We start from the raw sequence: 20541 nt of genomic DNA, 5'->3' as shown, positions 1-20541 counted from the left end.
CCTCTCCACCTCGGAGGAAGATGTGCCCACTTAGAGTCTCGACACAAGTGCAAAGCAAGGTGATCCTCCTCCTGGCTCTCCCACCCTGAACACCCACCCCAAACGCCAAAGCCCAGTGTGGTGAAACTGGGGCCCAGGGAAGGGAGGACAGGTACAGTTTGCTACAACTTCTTGTCCTGGCATCTGCTTCTTAGAGGGTTTGGATTAAGATACCCTTTCAAGGGCTCTTAAAAATCTTGCAGCTCTTCTGGTTGCACTGGGGCAGGCGGAGACTGAGAGAGGCTGTACCCCTGACCACCACCCTCTCCCCCAGCGTGGCCACATCGTCTCCCCTCCGCCTGCACTGGCCCAGGGAATGCTGACAAGGCTCCTGCCTCCCAGGGCTCCATGCAGGACGGGGCACAGGTCCCTCCTACTCTCTCCCTAAGCCTCTCTGAAAGGGCAAGAGTCAGCCCCAGGGAGGCCCCAAGACCATCTTTCAGAAACCACCGCCGCCCTCGGCATCTAAGTACCGCTTCTCCCCTCTGCGGTAGAAACTGCCACCGTCCACCAGCATCCATCCTCTGCTCCCCCCACAGTAAGAGCTTTACATTTTGTTTTATAGCTATTATAAACTATAGCTATTATATATAAACACGTAAATATATATCATGTATTGTGCTATTATAGTATGAGGTATTACTGACATACAATATGTTATATTGTATATATTGCATATATTTGTTGCATATATTTAAAGCGCATGATTTGATGAGTTTGACACGTGTACATACCCATGAAACCACCACTACTATCAAGACGATTATAGCCATCACCCCAAAAGTAGTTTTTTGCCCGTTTGCAGTCAGTCCCTTCCTTGATCCCTCCTTCCCATGGCCCTCATCCCCAGGCAGCCAATGATCTTTCTGTTCCTAAAGATTAGATGGCATTTTCTAAAGTTTTACGTAAGTGGACTCACACAGGAGGTACTCTTTTGTCTGGCTTCTTTTGCTCATGGTAATTATTTTGAGATTCATCCCTGTTGCTGCGTGTACCAACAGTTCATTCCTTCTTATTGCCGAGTAGTAGTTCATCATGTGTTTTTTTGCTTTTTGGTCACACCGTGAGGTTTGTGGGATCTTAGTTCCCTGACCAGGGATTGAACCAGGGGCCTCAGCAGTAAAAGCGCAGAGTCCTAACCACTGGACCACCAGGGAATTCCCTCCATCATATGGATGGACCACATTCTGTTTATCCATTCACTTCTTGATGGAGAAAGTTGAATTGTTTCCAATTCAAGTTTGGGGCAATTACAAATAAAGTTGCTACATCCACACAAGTCTTTGTACAGACATATGTTTTCATTCTCTTGGGTAAATATATAGAAGTGGATTGTCTGGGCCACAGGGTAGGTGTATGTTTAGCCTTCTACGGAACTGCCAAGCCATTTTTCTAAGTGGTTGTAATTTTACATTCCCGCAAGTGGTGTCTGAGAATTCCAGTTGCTCTACATCTTCATTGACACATGGTATGATCAACTCTTTTATTTTTAGCCATTCTAGTGAGAGTTTAGTAGCATCTCACTATGGTTTTAATTTGAATTTCTCTACTGGCTCATGAGCATGTTTTTATGTCCACAGCTCCTCTTTTAAACTGGGCATAGGATTGCTCAACTACAGACTATGTCGTTCAGCCTCCCTTGCAGCTAAGTGGAATCATATGATTAACAAAATGTGAGAGAAATTAATTTTTTAAACTTCACTGCTGCTTACTTAAAACAAATTGCTTGCCCTCATTCCATAGTTTGTATCAACCTGTGTTTGCTGCAGTAATACTGCATAAAACCACCCCAAAATTCAGTGGTAAACAAACGTGAGTATTTATTTCTTGCCGACAGATCTGCAGGTCTCAAAGCAGCTGCTCTGTTCCCAGCCATGGGTCAAGTTCAGGTCTGCCCCACATGTCTCATTCCCACGCCCAAGCTCCAGAGACAGCAGTCACCTTGGGCAGGTTCTGCTCACAGCTGAGGTCAGAAGCTCCCAGAGGATCAGACAGAAACTCATGATGCCTGTTAAGGCCTAGACTTGGAACTAGGGCAGGGAAGTTTATTCCTCTTGCGGCGATAGACCAAAAAGAAGTGAACATTTGCTGGGCAATGTAATCTCCCAGTGAACTCTTCCCCCTCCCACAAGGTAGAACACAGGTGAGTTTGTGACCCACACTTGACCATGAAGCTGAGGTTATTATTCTAGGGATGGTGGAGCCACAGGACGGAGGGCACCTGGGTCCCTGAGAGTCCTTGTAGAGCCGAACTGCCCGCACATCTGTTCCACTCTCAACCTGAGTATGTTGAAGTGAGGATGCGATCATCTCCATCTTCTTTATGACGCTGCATTTTTAACCCTCTTTGTTTCCGCAACTAGACTTCAGCCTAATATATGCTCCGTCTTTTCCTTTTCTGACACAGGGAAAATTTGTTTTTGTTTTGCTTTGCTTTAATCTCTTCTCAGGTGGAAAAAAAATTACCCAAGCGTTCTTTCATGATTAGCAGCCAGAAGAGGGAAGGTCCCGGGGTCAAAATGCAAAAGTTAATACTTCACATTACCATCCAGCCACATGACCTACCCTGCTGGGCGTTTCCAAGAATTCTGGAAACTGACTTGCCATGTTCAGAGCTCGGCCTTCCCTGCTCTCCTGCCCATCCAGCGCATTCACCTTCCTCCCACACAGAGCTCCCGGCTCTGCTGCCCCCAGTCCCTCCCTCCCCGGGCCTGTGGCTGGTTTTGCAGAGCCAGGTGCCAGCGCTGGCCCTGGTATCCTTGCCTCTGACTAGCAGTGCCTCCACCCAGCCTCGCTCCACTCAACAAACACGAAATAGCAGGCTAGGGCATCTGAAGTTCTGCTCTCATTAGCACACTGGGAGGTAAGTGCAGGCAACCAGGGAGAATTTACCCTGCAGCAACAGGCTTCTCTGGAGAAGCCAAACACACCCCAGCAGGTAGCGAGTGCAGAGGCTGGGGGCCTCTAAGTGCCTCTGAAAACGTTCCTTTTCCCTCTGCACAGAGCCAGCCCCTTCCTCCCTTGCCCTGTGTCTTCTGCAGCCCCAGCCCCGTTTTCGTGCCCCTTCAGCAGGCGCAGCTGTCAAGCTCTTCCCCAGGGGAGTTTCCTGAGAGCCTGGGAGACGGCCCAGCCTCATCTGGGGCTGCTTCTCCTCCATGCACACTCTCTGGTCACTAGCAACTCCATCGCGTTGCAGGAAAGCCCCAGATCTCACTGCCTGCTCTCCTCCCTGCCCTCAATGCCCTTACCCTATTCTCCACCTGGGCAAACTCCTTCCCATCCTCCAAGTTCTGATTAAATGACACCTCCTTGAAGAAGCTTGCCCTCGGCCTCCATACACAGTGGTTATATCCTCCTCTGGCTTCCACTGACCCACGGGCAACTCTGTTCTAGTTCCAGCCCCTCTGTATCATTGTGAGGTGTTTAAGTATTTTCCCCACCAATCAGTCTGTGCCTGCTTTGAGGTAAAGGTCAAAGTCTTTTGTTGGTATTTGGGTCTCCAGCACCTGGCCTAGTGCCAAATAAATGACAAGTATTGAGTCCATGTTTATTGATGCCTGGAGCAATGAATGAGCAAAAACACACACTGAAGAAATAAAGAGCCAGTTAGATGCCAGTCTGCTTGGATGCACTTTCCCTCTCTAGCACTTATTTCTGTTGAAGTATGTCTTATATGTTTATTTTCAATCTCCTCTTCCACCCCGCTCGTGAACTCTGTGAAGACACAGGCTGAGTCTGTTTCATTCACTGGGTATCTTCAGTACCCAGTTTAGGGCCTGGACCTTAGAAGGTGCACGATAAATATCTGTTGTAGAAATGAAAAAAGTGAACACATACTGGATTGGAGGATAACAGGATGTTTGAGTGGGTACCAGGATAAAAGCAGGAAAGGTCCAGTCCAGTTTTATAATCTGGAGAGACCTGGCCACTTCTTCTTGAGGAAAAAGAGTTTAACTGGCCTCTTGGTTTCATAAAGATAAGGTCCAGGCTTAATCTAAAAGTGGAGGTTAAGGAAATTCAGGGCCAACCTTCTTTACAAAATAATTATTAAGCGTCTGCCCTATGACAAGGACCTGTATCTGTACTTTTTTTTTTTTAATGTTAAAAGAATGGCAGTTTTTCCTTTGGTTCTGTTTTGTTACTCCTGATGAGTGGTAGAGGTGTCATGGCCTTGGGCCCAGAGAGAAAAAAGAGATGAGAGAAGATGCCGAGCTGAGGGAAAGCAGCAACGCCCCTCCCTGGCCCCTCCTCCCAGGACCAGGGAGAAAGAGGCAGGGACAGGGCTCCTTGTGACGGGCTATAGATAATGGCCATGGGAACTCTGATACTGAAGGTTTAATTCTAAGTTCTTTCTGTGGGCCACAATTTCCTTAGAATCTCCCCAATACAATCCATTACCCGTGACAACTGTATGTCGGGGTTTTGGGGGGGGGGGCCTTGGAGAGTAAGGCAGTCTGCTGTGTCCATGCTTGGAGCAAACGGTTATGGGGGGAGGAGAGGGGCCAGAGCAGCAAGGACAGCTGGAGAGGATGAAGGGGGAAGCCTGCAAGTGCAGCTCACAGAAGGAGGTGACAAGCAACACCCACCCCAAGGAAACACTCCCCAGAAAGCCTCAGGGAGATTCAAGAGGGGCTGAGACTTCCTCCAGTCAGGCAGAGTGAGGGCCTCAGGTATCATACTAGAACAGTAAAGGAAAGAAGGTTGCAAGAGCCCAGAGTATGGGAAGGCACAGATTATTAAAGGATGGTTGGATAGATGGATGGACGGAAGGATAGATGGAGGGGTGGATGGGTATATGGGGAGATGGGTAGAAGAAGAGGTGGATGGAACGGAGAATGAGTGGGAAAATGAATGGATACGTGGCCATTATTACTTTTTCTGCTTACAGGTATGTGGACCCAAACAGAGAGACTGGCCACTTGGATGTCAGAGTTATAAAGGAAACGGGTGAACGTGTTGCCCATCTGGAACTCACTTCACTGCCTAGAGTTCTAAAAAATAAGCTTGTCTCTCCTGCTTCCTGGCCCTCTGCCCTGGCAAGCCCGGTCCCAGGCTGGTGCGTGGATATGCCTCAATCAGCCCAGGGGAGGAAATCTCCTAGTTAAAATATTCAACGGCAGCAGCTAAGAATGCACACTGATTAGCCAAGTGCATCCCAGGCCCGGCTACTCCACTCCACCGCAGAGGCCTGATTAGTGAAGGAGGAGGCTCAATCAGCACAGCCTGCAGGCCCTAGACAGGGCCCTGGCACTGCCAGCTCCTCACGGCCTGTCCCTCCGGGGGGGCGGGGGCAGGCGGAGGGAGGGGCCATTGCTGAGCCCCAGAAAGTCAGCCTGCTCCAGGTCTCCTGCCGCCTCTCTAAGACCAGGACCTTATCAGCACCTCACAGTCTGCCAGGCTGAGTTTCCTATCATTGAATCATTTCATCATCACAGCACTTTGAAGCTAATATTATTACTACTCCCATTGTACAGATGAGGAGACTGAGGCTCCGTGAAGTCAGGTAGGCTACAGAACTAGAATTCAAACCCAAGTCTTAAGTCCACATGTAATACTATCCCTGCTACAAGCATCTATCTGACAGTGAGGGCGCCCAGCCTTTCCATCCAAAAGGGCTGGGCAGATAGTATAAGGCTGATAAGGGAGTCCCTCCTTTGTGGGTTCATCATGGCTTCTGCAAGGAAGACAGCCACACAGACGTCTATTCCTGGACCTACCTGCAGCTCCCAGATAAACCCTTCAAGACCCTCAGAAAGGGACCCTCCATGTCACAGATGAGAAAACTGAGGCTCAAAACAATATCTTCCTCAAGGTTGTTTATCAAATAGCTAATCCATACAGGTGGAATTTGAATCCAAAGCCTGTGCAGTGCTACTTTACCATATGAAGCTATCTCATGGGCCTGGAGTTTTGGAGTAACTGACCCACCATATCACCCTTATAATAGTTAAGACTCTAACTACTGGTTACAAATGGAAGAAACTCTAACCCAAACTAGAGTAAGAAAGGGAAACTAACTGGCTCACAAAACTGAAAAGTCTGAAGGGAGTTTCAGCTGCAGCTTGACTGGACTTCAAACCATAACCGCAGGGCTTGTTTTTTGTCTTTCAGCTGTCCTCTTCTTAAACGTCTCATGGAAGCACCCTGCCGAAAAACAGTCCTGACCTGCAGGCACTGGGGGTTCTACTCAAAGGGGAGAATCACATGTCTTTGTCCCAGGAGTCTCAGCTAAAGTGTCTTTTATCTCATTGGTTCTGTGAGGGTCACGTGCCCATCCATGAACCAATCAGTGTGGCCTCAGGAATGCCAGGGGGCGGTGCTTATTTCCCACCCGAAAAGCGCTGAAAGTTGGGGCGCTGAGATTTCCCAAAGGTAATGCCAAGCGTCTTTAACAAAAGAAAGGTGCAGGGATGTTGTGGGCAGAATAACAGGCAACCCCTAACTCCCAGTGCCTGTCCTCTGCCTCAGGCTCGGCCTCTTGGAACCCCTTCTCTGTGTAAATGCTGGAAACCCACCACTGAAGCGCGTGCAGCCCATGGAAGAATGGCTTCTGTAGGACCGCTTATTCCTTTTCCAAACGGACTTTGTTCTTGAAATCTTTTAATGAGGAGCAAGCCGGCATCACACATCTATCTGGATGTGGACTCAGGGTCAGAGGCATTTGATGATTTATTAACTGACCCACCAAATCTCGTGCCTCCCTGCGGCCCATGCTAACAGGCCATTTCATTTATTACTCGGCAAAGTTTGAGTCCATGAAACAGATTCTTTCAATGACTTGTTGCAGTGGAATTTGGCAGTTCAAGTCAAAGAGCACTTATTAAGCACCAATTATATGTCACGGACATTGGGAGTGCAGAGACAGAGGTCACCCAGATCCGGCAGATGGGACAGGCTTGTGACAATGTTTTCAGTGTTCTGCAGACAATACTGTATTAGTTGCCAGGGCTACCATAAGGAATTACCACAAACAGAGTGGCTTGAAACAACTGAACTGTGTTCACTCATAGTTCTGGAGGCCAGAAATCCGAAATCAAGGTGTTGGCAGGGTTGATTCCTTCTGGAAGCTCTGAGATCGAATCTGTTCTACGTCTCCCTCTTGGCTTCTGGTGTCAGCTGGTAATTACCGGCCTCTCTAGGCTGGTAGACACCTCACTCCAGTCTCTGTCTCCATTTCATGTGGCCGGCCCCTCTGTGTCTGTGTCAAATCTCCCTCTGCCTTTTCTCTTATAAGGACAGTTGTCCTTGGATTTAGGGCCCACCCTACTCCAGGATGATCTCACCTGGTGATCCTTAATTTCATCTGCAGAGACCCTTTTCCCAAATAAGGTCACATTCACAGGTTCCACAGGGACATAACATTTGGGGTCCACCATTCTACCCAGAGTTAACACTGTGCAGGGTACAGAGAGGCATCAGAGAAGGGAGTGGTTTCTGTCTTTAGAAGGTGAGGGCAGCGGTGTCCTCACAGAGGAAGGCATGGTGTTGCTCTCCAAGAGGAGAAGAGGAGTCTACGAGGGAACACAGGTGGCAAGGGCTTTGCAGGGAAGAGCAGGGACTGAGGCAAAGGGAAGAGAAGGAGCAATCACCTTCAGGGAATGAATAGTGTGGTGTGGCTGGGGCGTGGAGGGAGAGTGACAGAAAATGAGGCTGGAGACGGAGGTGGGGCTGGACTTGGGCAGCGCCGAAGAGCCTTGCAAAAGAGTCTGGACTTGATCCTACAGGCAGCACAGGGCCACGGAAGAGGGAACCGGTTCGTTCTGTACTCGGCTCTACTCGGAGGCTCTTTTCTCATGGAGTTTATGCATCTCCTTTGCAATCTTGGCAAATCATAGATTGTGAGCTATTTGAGGGTAAGATTCATGTGTGATTTACCACTGTATCTAGCACAATGCCCATGTGTACCACAGAGCACGTGCTCAGAAAACACGTCCTGTCTGATGAATGGGCTGAGTGAACTGAGAAGGCGATTGCTGAGGGCAGGTGGCCTCCAGCCCTCACCCATCAGAGGCCGTGTGGGAATAAAGGACAGAACCTGTGTTTATGAAACTCTGTCCAAATCGCAGTTCTGCCGCTTAGGAGCTCTGTGACCTCAGGCAACCCCTTCACTTTCTGGTTCTCAGTTTGCTCCTCTGAACGATGGAAATAATCATCACTGACATAAACACCGCAGGTTAATGTCTGAACCTCAGGCGTGTGTGGCCTGCCCCATGTGGCCTCCAATAAACAGGAGTTGGATCTGAAGAGGCTGAATTGCTGAAGGAGTGGAGTCCAGAGCTGGGCTGGTCATGGGATCAGCTTCAGCAGCTCAGAAGCCAGAGGCTCGGTGGCCCGCCAATGACGCATCTGGCATTAGGGCAGCCCCTGGCTGTGGCGCTGTCAGTGTTGATGCTTCTGTGACAAGTCATGGAGCCACCCCTACACTTGCTCACGTAGGTTGTGTGGTTGTCTGTCTAATGGAACCAGGAAGAGTTTCTCAGCTCCAAAGCTGGAGGGTGGCCTCCAGAAAGGCCAAGGTGCAACCCTGCCCCAGCACAAAGGACTGGGAGCCCCCCCCCAGCCCCGCAACCGACCCAGGTCCATCCGGCCTGTCGCCAAGCTCCCAGCTTCACAGACTGCCCAGGAGGCCCAGGGATAAAGTTTCCATGGTGCCTTGTGCTCCAGAATCCTCTTCTAGGGCGCGGTCCTGGCTCTGCTCATGCTGCACCTCTGTCAACTAGGGACCCCCCAACAGCGGCCTCCCTGACCACACCCTCCTCCCACCTCCCGTGCCATTTCAGTACCAGGTTAACACCATCCTGCTCTCCTTGGCGTCAGCTCACTGCTGCAGAGCCGCAGCTCCTAGGGAAGCTGGGACCATCAGAACGTTTGCCTTGAGGACCTGGATTTGGGACACTGAGTCCGTCGTCTGCGGGACCAGTTGACAGGGCTCTAGCATCTGTTGGCACTTGGAGCTCACACCAGAGCCTCACACAAGCCCCAGACATGAGAACAAATGGTCCTGCAGAGAGGAGAACGAGGCACAAGCAGGCGCTAAAAGTGAGAGAAAGCGACTGCGGAGAGGCTCTCGGAAATTGCTCCCTTACATCCTGCAAGCCCAGCTGTCCCTCCTTGTACCAGAAGTAGAGCGAGTGGGTTTCGGTCTCCTACAGCTTGGAAATCCCTGCCACAAATACGCTTCCCCTCCTGGCTAAACCCGACTCTGCCTAAAAGGACCAGCTCGGTTGTTCATTCGAGACACCCATGCCTGGCGCTGTGCATTCGGTGCTGATGCAGGAGGATGACAGACAACATGTACTGCACCTCTGAAGTGCCTGGCAAGTGTTGATTCTTTAAACTTTTGCAGCAGTACACTGAAGGGCCAATTTAAGGTCCAATTTTCAGATGAGGGACCCAAGGAACACACAGAGGTGTTAAGCAATTATGCCAAGGGGACCTGGCATTACATAGAGGGGTTGGCCTCTGGTTGCAGAGTCCACATTAGGAGCCCCTGGCCATGCTGCTGGTCTGGGACATAGACGTCAGTTAAGACTGGTTTCTTCCCCGGGAACCCAGTGATGAGCTGGCAGAGCAGGAGATACTTTGTAACCATTGAGATAAGCAGAAAAGACAGGAATGTTGCCAGAGCCATGGGTCACACAAGAGGGAACCACCAACAACCCGGGACAGTCAGAGGTCTTTACTGGAGGGTGGCCATCGAGCTGGACATTGAAGGATGTGTAGACGACATCAGGGTAGAGATGGAGGAGAGATCATCATAGACAAAGGGAACAGATGGTGCAAAGGTGAGCAGAGAGGAAAGCCCACTGTGCCTTTTCTAGCCCACACTGACCTTATTCTCTTCTGAATCCTACTGCGCTGACTGGGGATGCTCACAGGCTGATCAAATAAATGCCCAGTGGACAGGTGCTGTGCAAGTCTCCTCTGTATCCACAGAGACACATTTGCATGGCTGGTCCCTGCCTCTTTAAACCAGGTGTCCCACCCCAGGACTGTGTAGCAAGCTGATCCCCAAGAGGAACAATGACTATTGCCTCAAAGCCTTTCTGTCTTGGCCCAGTTCCAGAGATACCAACCACTTGTGGCATGTCCTACCTTCAGCCCCTCCCTCTCCCTTCAGGCCTGCCATCTGGTCCTTCTCTCAATGCTCACCTCACCCAGGAAGTGCCTCTGTCCACTCAGGTAAGACCCATGTCTGAACCACCCAGCACCCAGGAGCCTGCCCTGTCCCCAGCCCACGTGGCTTCTAATGCCCTGGCCCACCTGCCCTGTTCCCACCAAAAGGGCTCAGTTAGAGTACAAAATTTGTGTGCTGCTTCTCCACCTGGCAGTAAAGCCCCAATAAACTCTGAAAAGCCCTCCTATTGGATCCTGCACTAATTACAACAAACAGAATTCTTAATGTATTTCTGGGCTCCCTGGAAAGTGAGGGAAATTTCCATGGCCGGACGTGGACAAAAAAGAGAGCAAGATTGGCAAACTCACACGTAAAAGGCAGAGTTTCCTGGAGGGCAAGTGTCAACACTGTGGTGAGGAGACTAGCCCTGTGCAGCAAACAAGGTCAGAGATCTGACCAAGACTCCAACTTTAATCAGGGGCCTCTGAAGGGGACTCAAGTGGATCCAGATCTCTAGGCCTCCTTGGCTCTCAGCAGAAGTACATATCAATCCTCTCTGAAAAACTAACCTACCAATCTAGGTCTGACAGGATTATCGGATAAGTTCAATTCAAAATGAGCTCACAATGGAAACTAACAAACATACGAAATGGGTGAGAATCAGCTGAATGACAGATTTAGACCCTCAAATGCTTTAGATGTTGGAATTGTAATATAATTAGATACAATAACCCTGTATTAAATAACCCTAATAAAGAGCTAAAATATGGAGCTAGAAATGTACAGGGACCAAGAAACTATCAAAACTAGTCAGGCAAATATGAAAATGAGTAACATAGAACTTGTAGAAGTGAAAAATAAATTTTTTGAAATTTAAAATTAAACAGTGGATCAGACAAAATTGAATAGAGAATTAGTGATCTGGAAGTTGATGACATTTGTGAGAATGTAACTCAGAGAGGGAGATGGATGAGAGGGTAAGTGATATGAAAGATGAAATGAGAAGGAGTAATGGGAAATGAAAGAGAGCCAATATTCAAAGAAGTAATGGCTGAGAAAATTTCCAGAACTGATGAAAATGTATAAATCTGCAAATGCAGAAACATAAATATATCAAACAAGGCTAAATAAATAAATCCATATAATATTGTAGTGAGCATGCAGAAGAACCAATGACAAAGAGAAGATCTTAAATACAGCAAGCGAACAAAGCAGGTCATCCCCAAAGGAATGACAATTAGATTGACAGCAAAGTTCTCAACAGTAATGGAAGCCAGAATATAGTAGAATAAGATCATCAAAGTGCTGGGAGAAAATAATAGCCAAAGACAAACAAAAACTTTCAAGGATGAGGGCAAAATACATTTTTTTCAGATAAACCAAAACAGTTTACAATCAGTGACCTTTACAATCAGTGACCTTCACTAAAACAACTTCTGAATAACTTCAGAAGAAGGAACAAAGTCTCAGACGAAGTGCAAGAAAGAATGAAGAAACTGGTGAACATGAAGGTAAACACAAACCAGACATTATCTCTATTATTATTATTATAATAATGACCACCACAACAATAATATAAAAAATACAAATATGAAGTTTAAAAAGCACAGACCTAAAATACTCAATGCCAATGCCATGTCACTCAGGAGAAGGGTGACTGCATTAAAGCATTTGAACATTCTTCTGTTATTTCCGGTACTGTTGAGAAGAAATGTTTAACAATGTTAAGTACAAGGTAAAAAGCAAATGTAGTCATTAAAAGAATAGAAATTAAATGTATAACTTACAAAAGTGTAGAAGGAAAAAAAGTTTTAAAGTTAAACCAACGAGGGGAGTTGAGGAAGATGGCGGAAGAGTAAGACGTGGAGATCACCTTCCTCCCCACAGATACATCAGAAATACATCTACACCTGGAACTGCTCCTATAGAACACCCACTGAACGCTGGCAGAAGACCTCAGACCTCCCAAAAGGCAAGAAACTTCCCACGTACCTGGGTGGGGCAAAAGATAAAGTTAAACCAACAATAACCATAAAAAGCAAGAAGAATAAAGCAAGAGAAAAGAAGTACAGAAAAGACTAGGCAAAGACTAGGTACAGAGTAACCTGTAAGAAACAAATACATCAATAAACACAACAAATATAAAGGGACTAAAGTCACCTGTTAAAATATAGAGCTTACCATACTGGATAGAAAATATAACTGTATGCTGTTTCAAAGAGATAAGTCTAAAACATAAGGACACAAATAGGTTGAAAATAAAAGGATGGAAAAAAGTATACTAGATCAAGTTTAAATACATCTGGGATAGCTATATTGATATAAAAACACACTTTAAGATAAAGAGCCCAGAAGTTATTACATTTTAACAGGTTTAATCTCCAGGAAGTTATACAGGCTATTAACTTACATTCACCTAATGAAATAACTTTAAACTTGTTAGAAATATAAAGAGAAGATGAAAACTTACCTTCAGAGTGGGAGAGTTCAACACCTCTCTCTATTGACAGATGAAGCAAATAAAAATTGAGGAAAGATACAGACATTTAAACAACCTAATCCACTAGCTTAGTTAAAACCCTATTCCCAGTCATTGGTTGGTGCATAACTCTTCAAGCACATAAAGATCATTTATAAAAAATCATCAACAACATTAAGCTATAGAGTAGTTCTCAACCAATTGCAAACACATTCCTATCATGCAAGGAAGGTGTAAGTCAATAACAAAAAGATAACCAAAGCAACCACCTCCAGCAGCGTGCTGACTAGGCAGATCCACTTCACCGTACTGTTCGGGGCTGCAATCTCCTCCACGTGGATGCCTGCCCATTCCTTAGGATACTGTTGTCATGTGCATGGGTGAAGTTTGGTCACGGACACCTTTGTCTGCCAGCTTGTGGAAAGAGAAAGCGTCCGGAGCAAGCAATTTTATTTTAAACTCACATTGGTGCACATTTAATCACATGGAGCGGCCACACTTAACTCAATGGAGGCTGAAAATGTCATCTCTGGCTGTGCAGTCGTGTCCAGGAAAAGGCAGAGATCAGAGCTGGAGGACCAACTGGCAGTTTGCCACACTCCTGATTCATTCTCTGAAGTATAATATTGTTACCCAAACCACAAAAGAATAGTAGGGAAAAAAAAAAAAATAGCTGGCCAATCTCACTCATGAAAAGAGATATAAAAGTCCGAAACAGGAATGGGAAAAAATCCTATTCCAGCTACTTAGAAAACATATAAACAGAATTAACAGATTTTTAAAAAATGATCATCTCAGAGTGGATCTACAGCCAGTTGCTGTTTGCAGAGGAGAAAATGAAGACAATGAGAAGCTGACTCATCCAAGTCCCCACCTCCACGCTACCCCGTTGGATGCTGCCCAGATGTGTAAAGCAGCCAGGACGCTCATAGGGGACACACCCTTGGTGGGGACATCAATCATTTCCATTTCTCTGCGTCCGGTACAAACCAGACAAGGCCTTGGTCTTCTAGTCTTTTTTTTTTTTTTTTTTTTTTTTTGCGGTACGCAGGCCTCTCACTGTTGTGGCCTCTCCCGTTGCGGAGCACAGGCTCCAGATATGCAGGCTCAGCGGCCATGGCTCACGGGCCCAGCCGCTCCGCGGCATGTGGGATCTTCCCGGACCGGGGCTCGAACCCGTGTCCCCTGCATCGGCAGGCAGACTCTCAACCACTGCGCCACCAGGGAAGCCCCTTCTAGTCTTTTTAACTAGCTTCATGTGTGCTGGAACAGCTCCTGCTCTACGGAGAAACCTGACGGGCATTATTCCTTCAGTTCTCACAGAAACCCAGTGAGGTCGGTGGTATTACTGCCAATTCGCAGATAAAGAAGCCAGAGCTGGCCTCTTGGATTACTGTGGCCATCTACTCATCCCTAGAGATCCACCCACTGTTGGGTCCCTAGACCTGTTGCCTGCAGAACTGTACCACTACTTCCCTGTGGGAAAACTTCACGTTCCTGAAGGTGTCTCTGGGGCCAAGGGACGGCCTTGTTCTGAGAAGCCCCAGAGGGCAGAGGCTGCAGGCCGGAGGTTGAAGGGCAGCAGGCTGGATTCAGCAAGTGTGATTCCTCCAGCTGTCCCTGGAAGGAACCACCCCTCCCCAGCCCTGGCCTGCTACTTTGATGCCCCCATTTAAACCCTAGAGCAGGATTATAGCTCTCTTTTCCTCTACACACCACCTCATGAAACACACACACACACTTCACACATTATTTATAGATTTATGGATGGATAAGAGGCTCTGCTGGAGGGGAAAGAGGCCTGGACTGGAAATCAGACACGCTGATTTTGGCTGTGTCACTCACTCACATGTCGTCTTGGACACATCACTTCACCCTTCTGAGCCTCATCTACGATGCACACCCTGAGGCTTCCATGAAGTGCTAGATGTAGAGGGATGTATTGGTGTCAAAGTGAGAAGATGCTATTGGCAGTTTTAATAGTTTTCAATCCAGGAGTTAGGTCTGCTCTCTGGCCCAGCAGCCTCTCTTGCGCATCAGCTTTTTGGGGATGGCCAAGGGACCCACAAGTCCTATCTGTATTAAGTAGGATAGAGGTTCGGCTGTTGTAACAAAACCTCAAAATAACAGTAGCTTAAGTAAGATAGAGTGGATTTCTCTTTCATATAACAAGCAACCCGGGCTTGGTGTCAGGGCTCCATCATGTCAGTGGCCCAGGATTCTTCCATCTGTTGCTCTGCCAACTCTTGGGTGTTGCCCTCGCCATCTGGTTCAAATGGCTGCCACCACAACTGTGTTCCAGGAAGCAGCCTGGAGGAACAAAGGCTCACCTTTCCCCTTAATGGCATAATCCAGAAATTGTTCACACCACTTCCACTCAACCCCACAACTTAGTTGTATGACCACACAATGGAGACAGGATCTACGGTCTTTAGATGAGAGCCATCTATCCAGCTGAAAATTCTACTAATATTGAAAAAGGGGGACAGACACTGGAGGACAGTTTTCAGTCTCTTCCATACCATCCCTCTCTTTCCACACTTAAGGGGAATGAGGAACTTCTTGGACTGAAAATGAGCTTTCTAGTGGTGTTCTAGATTGGCATGCATGTTGAATTTGCAGTGACGCTTAGAGGCTCTATTTGGAGACACTAAGAGAATTCAACGAATAAACACAGTCTGACACAGATCAGCTCTGGAGCATATCCTCCTCCCTGCTCTCAGAGGAGAAACCTGAACCAGCTGTTAAAGGACAGAGCAGGAATCAACAAGCGTCAGCAAAGTGGGGGGCCTTCCTAACAGCTAGAGGTGTGTCTGCTCAGCTGGACTCGCCCGGACCCTGGAGGACCTGCCCTCAGTCACCCCACCTCTCACCAACTAGGAGCAGAAGTAAGTATCTGGACACTTCACTGGTTTTTGCCACCTGCAAACGGCAGTGACTGAGAACCACTGGGAACAGGGCACCAAGCTCAGAGCTGGGGCTCAAGGTCTTCCTCACCGTCCATGGGAGGCTATGCCATCAGAATCGCTGGCAGGTGCAGGGCCTCTAGGACACCAGGACTGGCAACGTGTGTGTCCAGGGGGACGGAGCCGGGGCTCACAAGTCCCTCAAAGAGAGCTGCAGAGCCCTGTCGAGGCCTGACTGATCAACAAAAAGGGCCAAACTCAGCCTCTGGTGACAGAGGTGCTGGGGGATGATACTCCACTCTCCCAGGGCCCTCGTGCAAAGGAGACAATCAGAATTCCAATATTAGCTTAGCCATTTATAATGGGCTGCTTGTACCAGGCAGCAAGGTAAAGGTTTTATGTATGTGTTATAGAGAGAAATCTCATATTTATCATTCACAAAAACCCAGTGGGGAACGAGGTAACTAAAGCTAAAAGGAGTAAAAGAAGTTGCTGAAATCACATGGCCAGTAAGAGGTGTGTGGCAGGAGGCAAAGCTGGATCCTGTCGGACTCCCAGGCTGGCAGGATTCGCCACCAGCACACCGGAAGCCAACACGGTGGGAGGCCATGGGCTTTAGTCAGCTGGGCCTCGGTACAAGTCCCGGCCCTCCACTCACACCAGCAGCCTCTCTAAGCCCTCACTGCCTCCACTGTCTCAAGGGCCCAGTAGTGGCCAACCCGCCTTGGCTTCGGACCGTGGTACTGACACGACACGTAAGTGAAGAAGCCCAGGTCTTCTCTAGCCCGCGAGGAATGGCACGCACTGGAGGAGTGGAATGTTCAATCCCCGTGATGCTCTCCCATCTCAACTGTGAACTCCACACACGGCAGGGACCTCACTCACCCAGGACCTCACTGCTCTAACCCGGCGTCTCCCCAGCTGCCCCACTCCACTGTTTTCTCTTTGTTTTTGTTTTGTTTTGTTTTGTTTGTTTTAAACCCAGCTTTATTGTTCCTCTTAGCTCTTCTCATCACCTGATGTATCATATATCTGTGCATTCATTTGTGTTTTGTCACGTACTAGAATGGAGGCTCAGTGAGGACAAGGGTTTTTTCTGGTTTTACTTACTATTGTACCCTTAATGCCCAGATAAGAACCTGGCAAGGGGTGAGTACCAGTAAAATGAATGAACGGATCTATCCATCAATCAATATCTAGCAGATTGTACAAACAGGCACTCGGTAAATTCATTGAATGAATCAATTACTCAATGTCTAGCAGATGGTACACATGCCATTAATTCCCAGGCTCCCACCTCTAGGGACAGGCTGAATAAACCCTTATGTGCATATGTGCCCACAAAGACACATTCAAAAGGTGTGAGGGCTGAGGCTGCTCAGAACCTTAGAACTTTCTGGCTGTTGTGGATTGGCTTACTCCCAACTTGAGAAAACTGAGAAGTAACACGGTCAGAGGGACACAGCTCCAGGGAAAGGGGAAACTTGCCCCCCAGACACCACAAGTCAAGTACATCTTCTCACTCCCTTCCAGGAGCCCCTTTCTCTCCCGGCAGAGTATGAACCAGCCTTCAGAGTCTGGGCTCCCACTCCCTGTGTCCACAGCCCCTGAGCCCCTCTAGATGACAGCTTCCTCAGCCCTGGAGAATGGGACACTCAGGCACTTGGCATCCCCCAAACAGGCCTCTACTCCTTCCGCAGCACAGTGGGTTCTGGAACGTCCCGAGGAATGGTCTTCTTTGGCCAGCGAGGGCAAACCCCAAGAATCAGATAAACACCAGTGGCCTGGCCTCCACCCCTCTCGGGGCTGATTCATGAGGCCCAGGCGTGCCCATTAGCTGCCAGGCCGGCCCTGTGCGCTCAGAAAAAATATTGCCGCTGCTCTGGAGGCGGCTGCAGCGTTTCTCAGAAGAGCCGCGGCCATAATAACCTGGCGTCCGCCTCCCCGCCCGGGAGCCCATCAGTTATTATCTGCAGCACAAACACCTACCACTTTGTACTAACATTCTGGCAGTTTCATACAAACAGAGCACTTAGCGCTGCCCCATAACTCTGCGCTCTTGCTGGGCCCCAGCTCCCAGCTGGCACGGGCAGCCAAGTGGTCTGCAGCAAAAAAGTGCGAAAGCAAATGAAACGTTTGGGGTTGTTTTTATGGGCTTCTCTGCAGCCCCGCGACTCCCCCGGCTCCCGTGGCAGACACACAAGTATGAGTTCAGACTCTGCACGACACAGTTTTCGGACAGGCCCCGGTGACGCCAGCTCCGGGGATTACAACAGGACGCATTGTGCGGCATTTTCCGTCCTCGGCCGGGGGCTTCCGCTGCAGGCGCCGGGGATCCGCAGGCTTCGCGTCCGCCCACTGCCTACGCGTGGCCGGGCCCGCTGTCCTCGCAGCTGGGCACCCCTGGCACATGCTGATCCTGCAGCAAGGACAGAAAGCCCCGAACGCGGCCGCTGGCTGCCCAGATATTTGCCACCCCTGTCCTAGTCCATCCAGGAGCCCAGGACCTGAGCGCAGTTCCAAGGCCTTGTAGCTTTTCCTGGCAGAGGTGGGAGGACTCTGGAGGCCACAGGAAGAGGTAGAGAGTGACTTCTTGGGCCTGGAGGCTGGTTCGCTGCCCACTGCCTGGGTTCTACCAGCCTCGAGACTGGAGAGGTGACCCCAGGGCCAGGTGGATGGTCTGGCTGCCTCCTGTCCCCTTTCTGAGCCCCTCCTCTCTGGCCCGTTCAACTAGCTTTGCCTCTTTCTAATGCTCTCCGGATCCTTCAAAAGCTAAAACTGTTTAAGAGAGGTATTGGGAAGGCCCTGCTAGGTGTCAGGTGCTGTACTGAGCACTTTCATGGCTCTTAAATTCCCCTAAAAGCCCTGTGAGAAGGTAGCATTGTCTCCATCTGAAAGGTAAAAACACTTGTGCTCAGAGAGGTTAAGTGACCTGTCCAGGGTCACACAGCTTATGAATGGGACAGAAACCCAGACCTGCCTCAATCCAAAGGACTGCTTTTGCCTTCTTCTGCCTCCTGGGGAGCAATGAGGTAGCACAAGAGAGCTTCTTGAAAAGCCCAGAAGACCCTTGCTGACTTGGGGCTGACACCATGCATGTGCTGTATGACACTGGGCAACTGTCCTCTCCTCTCTGGTCTAGAGTATCAGCGTCCGTGCAGTAAAGAGCATGGATCTGATGTTCCCTTAGGTCTCCCTTGTCTCTTATACAGCCTTCGCTCGGGCCTCCCCATCCACCCCAAGGTTGCTGCACTGGCCTCCAATGGCCTACCTGTCGGCAATAGGCACCCCACTGCGCACCCACAAGGTCTGTGTAACCGGCCACTACATAATAGCCACACTCTTTGGCTTGGTGTTCGAGGCATGTCAAAGTCTGTCCCCCTTTCTCAGCCACAAAGCATGCTGGGACCCCAGGCCCAGAAGACCAGAGAAAGGGGAAAGAAGCTAGATCCAGGGTGGGCAAGGAGATGGAGGCTGACCTGGGCCAGGGCTGCACTGAGCTTGGTAGGAGATCCAGGTACTGGGACTCTCGGCGTCAGGGTGATGCGCAGTGTGTTGGGCACTCAAGGCCAGGCTCAGGCACAACTGGAGAGACAGCAGAGGCCAACTGCAGCTTGGCTCTATCTTGGGTCTAAGCCTGCTGCTGGAGGTTCAGGCCAGGGCTTGGCTCCTGAGGCAACCAAAGGGCTAATCAGGGAAACCGAGGCAGCCAACCATTCTCAAGAATGAGAGTGGGGTTAGAAATTCCCCATTAGTCCTCAACTAGTCCCAGTTTGTTGCCCACCTTAACTCCCACCTCCCAGGATGGGCTGGGGGCTGAGACCTTTCATGTGCAGCCTGCCTCAGTCAGGACGGACCTAGGAGCCCGTGGAACACACCATAGGTGTGGTGGCCCTTTGTGCTGGGATTCCTGCTGTGTCCTCTGCCTTCAGCTGCAGTGTCTCCTCCTGCCCCGCCACCAAATGGTACTCATTTCTCAAGACTCAATCTCTTCTCCCTCATTTCCACCCTCTGCTCCTCCTCCTCCAGGAAGACCCCCACAAAGCCGGCCCCAATCTCCCAGGCCTCGTTGGCAGGTCACTCACACTGCCTTGTCTAATTTTACAGTGTTTTCTCAAAGGAGACTTTAGAGTCCCTCAGGAATTCACACGGAGCCTTCTCCTTTTGAATCTTCTCATGTATTCACTCTCTCACTCATTCACCAACAGCAAAGACTTTTCTGAGACAAGCCATATGCTAAGTGGCAGAGATAAGAGGACAAAGATGACCTTAGTCAAGGGGTCATCAGACCTGAAATCAGATTATAGATTTTTTTGAGTTCGGAGTCCATTGGGGTGGAGGCAAGAGTGACGAGGACTCAGAGAAAGAGCTCATACAAAAGTTCTTAAAGGTGGTAACACGGGCTGGTACAACTCTGGGGTGTCTAAAGGGCCAAGGGGGAGAGGGAGGGACAGGGGAAGAGCAGGCTGTAAAGGCAGGCCCAGGCCCTCACCGGACAAGCTGAACAGCCCCCAAAGGGCTTTGGTCCTGAAAGTGACCGGAAGCCACGGGAGGTGAAAGAGCTGGTCAGGTTCCCCCCTGGAAAAAAGTCTCTAAGAGCTTTGAAGCCCTCACTGTCTAGGTGACCTTGGGTGGGTACCTTAATGGCTCTGAGCTTCAGCTTCCTCATCAGCAAAATGGGAGAAATTACGCCTGCCCTTTATGAAGCACTATTGCTTGGCAAAGGTTGTTGACAATAATGATGATACTAATCAAATAGGGGGATATTAAGACACCTCCCCTCAATCTCCCCAAGTCATCCAGAGGGACCTGGGAGCCAGAGCCCCTCAGAAACCGGCCAGGGCCCTGAGTCTCCTTGCCCAGTGGAAACCTCAGCCTCAGGGTGGCCCGCCGGCCCTCTCCCTGCCCAGCTGCCCAGGCCTGGGAATAGACAGGCCCAGCCCAGCCTAATTACTCCCATCCTGGCATCTGCCTTTGGTTAAATGCACAGATCCTCTCAC

The 20541-nt window shown here is 49.3% G+C and overlaps 1 non-coding gene across 1 annotated transcript; it reads right to left on the bottom strand.

Moving 5' to 3' along the window:
• Positions 1–1123: 1123 nt before the first annotated feature.
• On the bottom strand, positions 1124–1196 carry TRNAK-UUU (transfer RNA lysine (anticodon UUU)). The gene has a single exon. It is a non-coding gene; the product is annotated as a tRNA-Lys (tRNA).
• Positions 1197–20541: the final 19345 nt, after the last annotated feature.

The sequence above is a fragment of the Globicephala melas genome, chromosome 8, assembly GCF_963455315.2.
Source record: "Globicephala melas chromosome 8, mGloMel1.2, whole genome shotgun sequence".
NCBI lineage: Eukaryota > Metazoa > Chordata > Mammalia > Artiodactyla > Delphinidae > Globicephala > Globicephala melas.
Note: the sequence above shows the minus strand (reverse complement) of the source record. Positions and strands in the feature narration are given on the sequence as shown.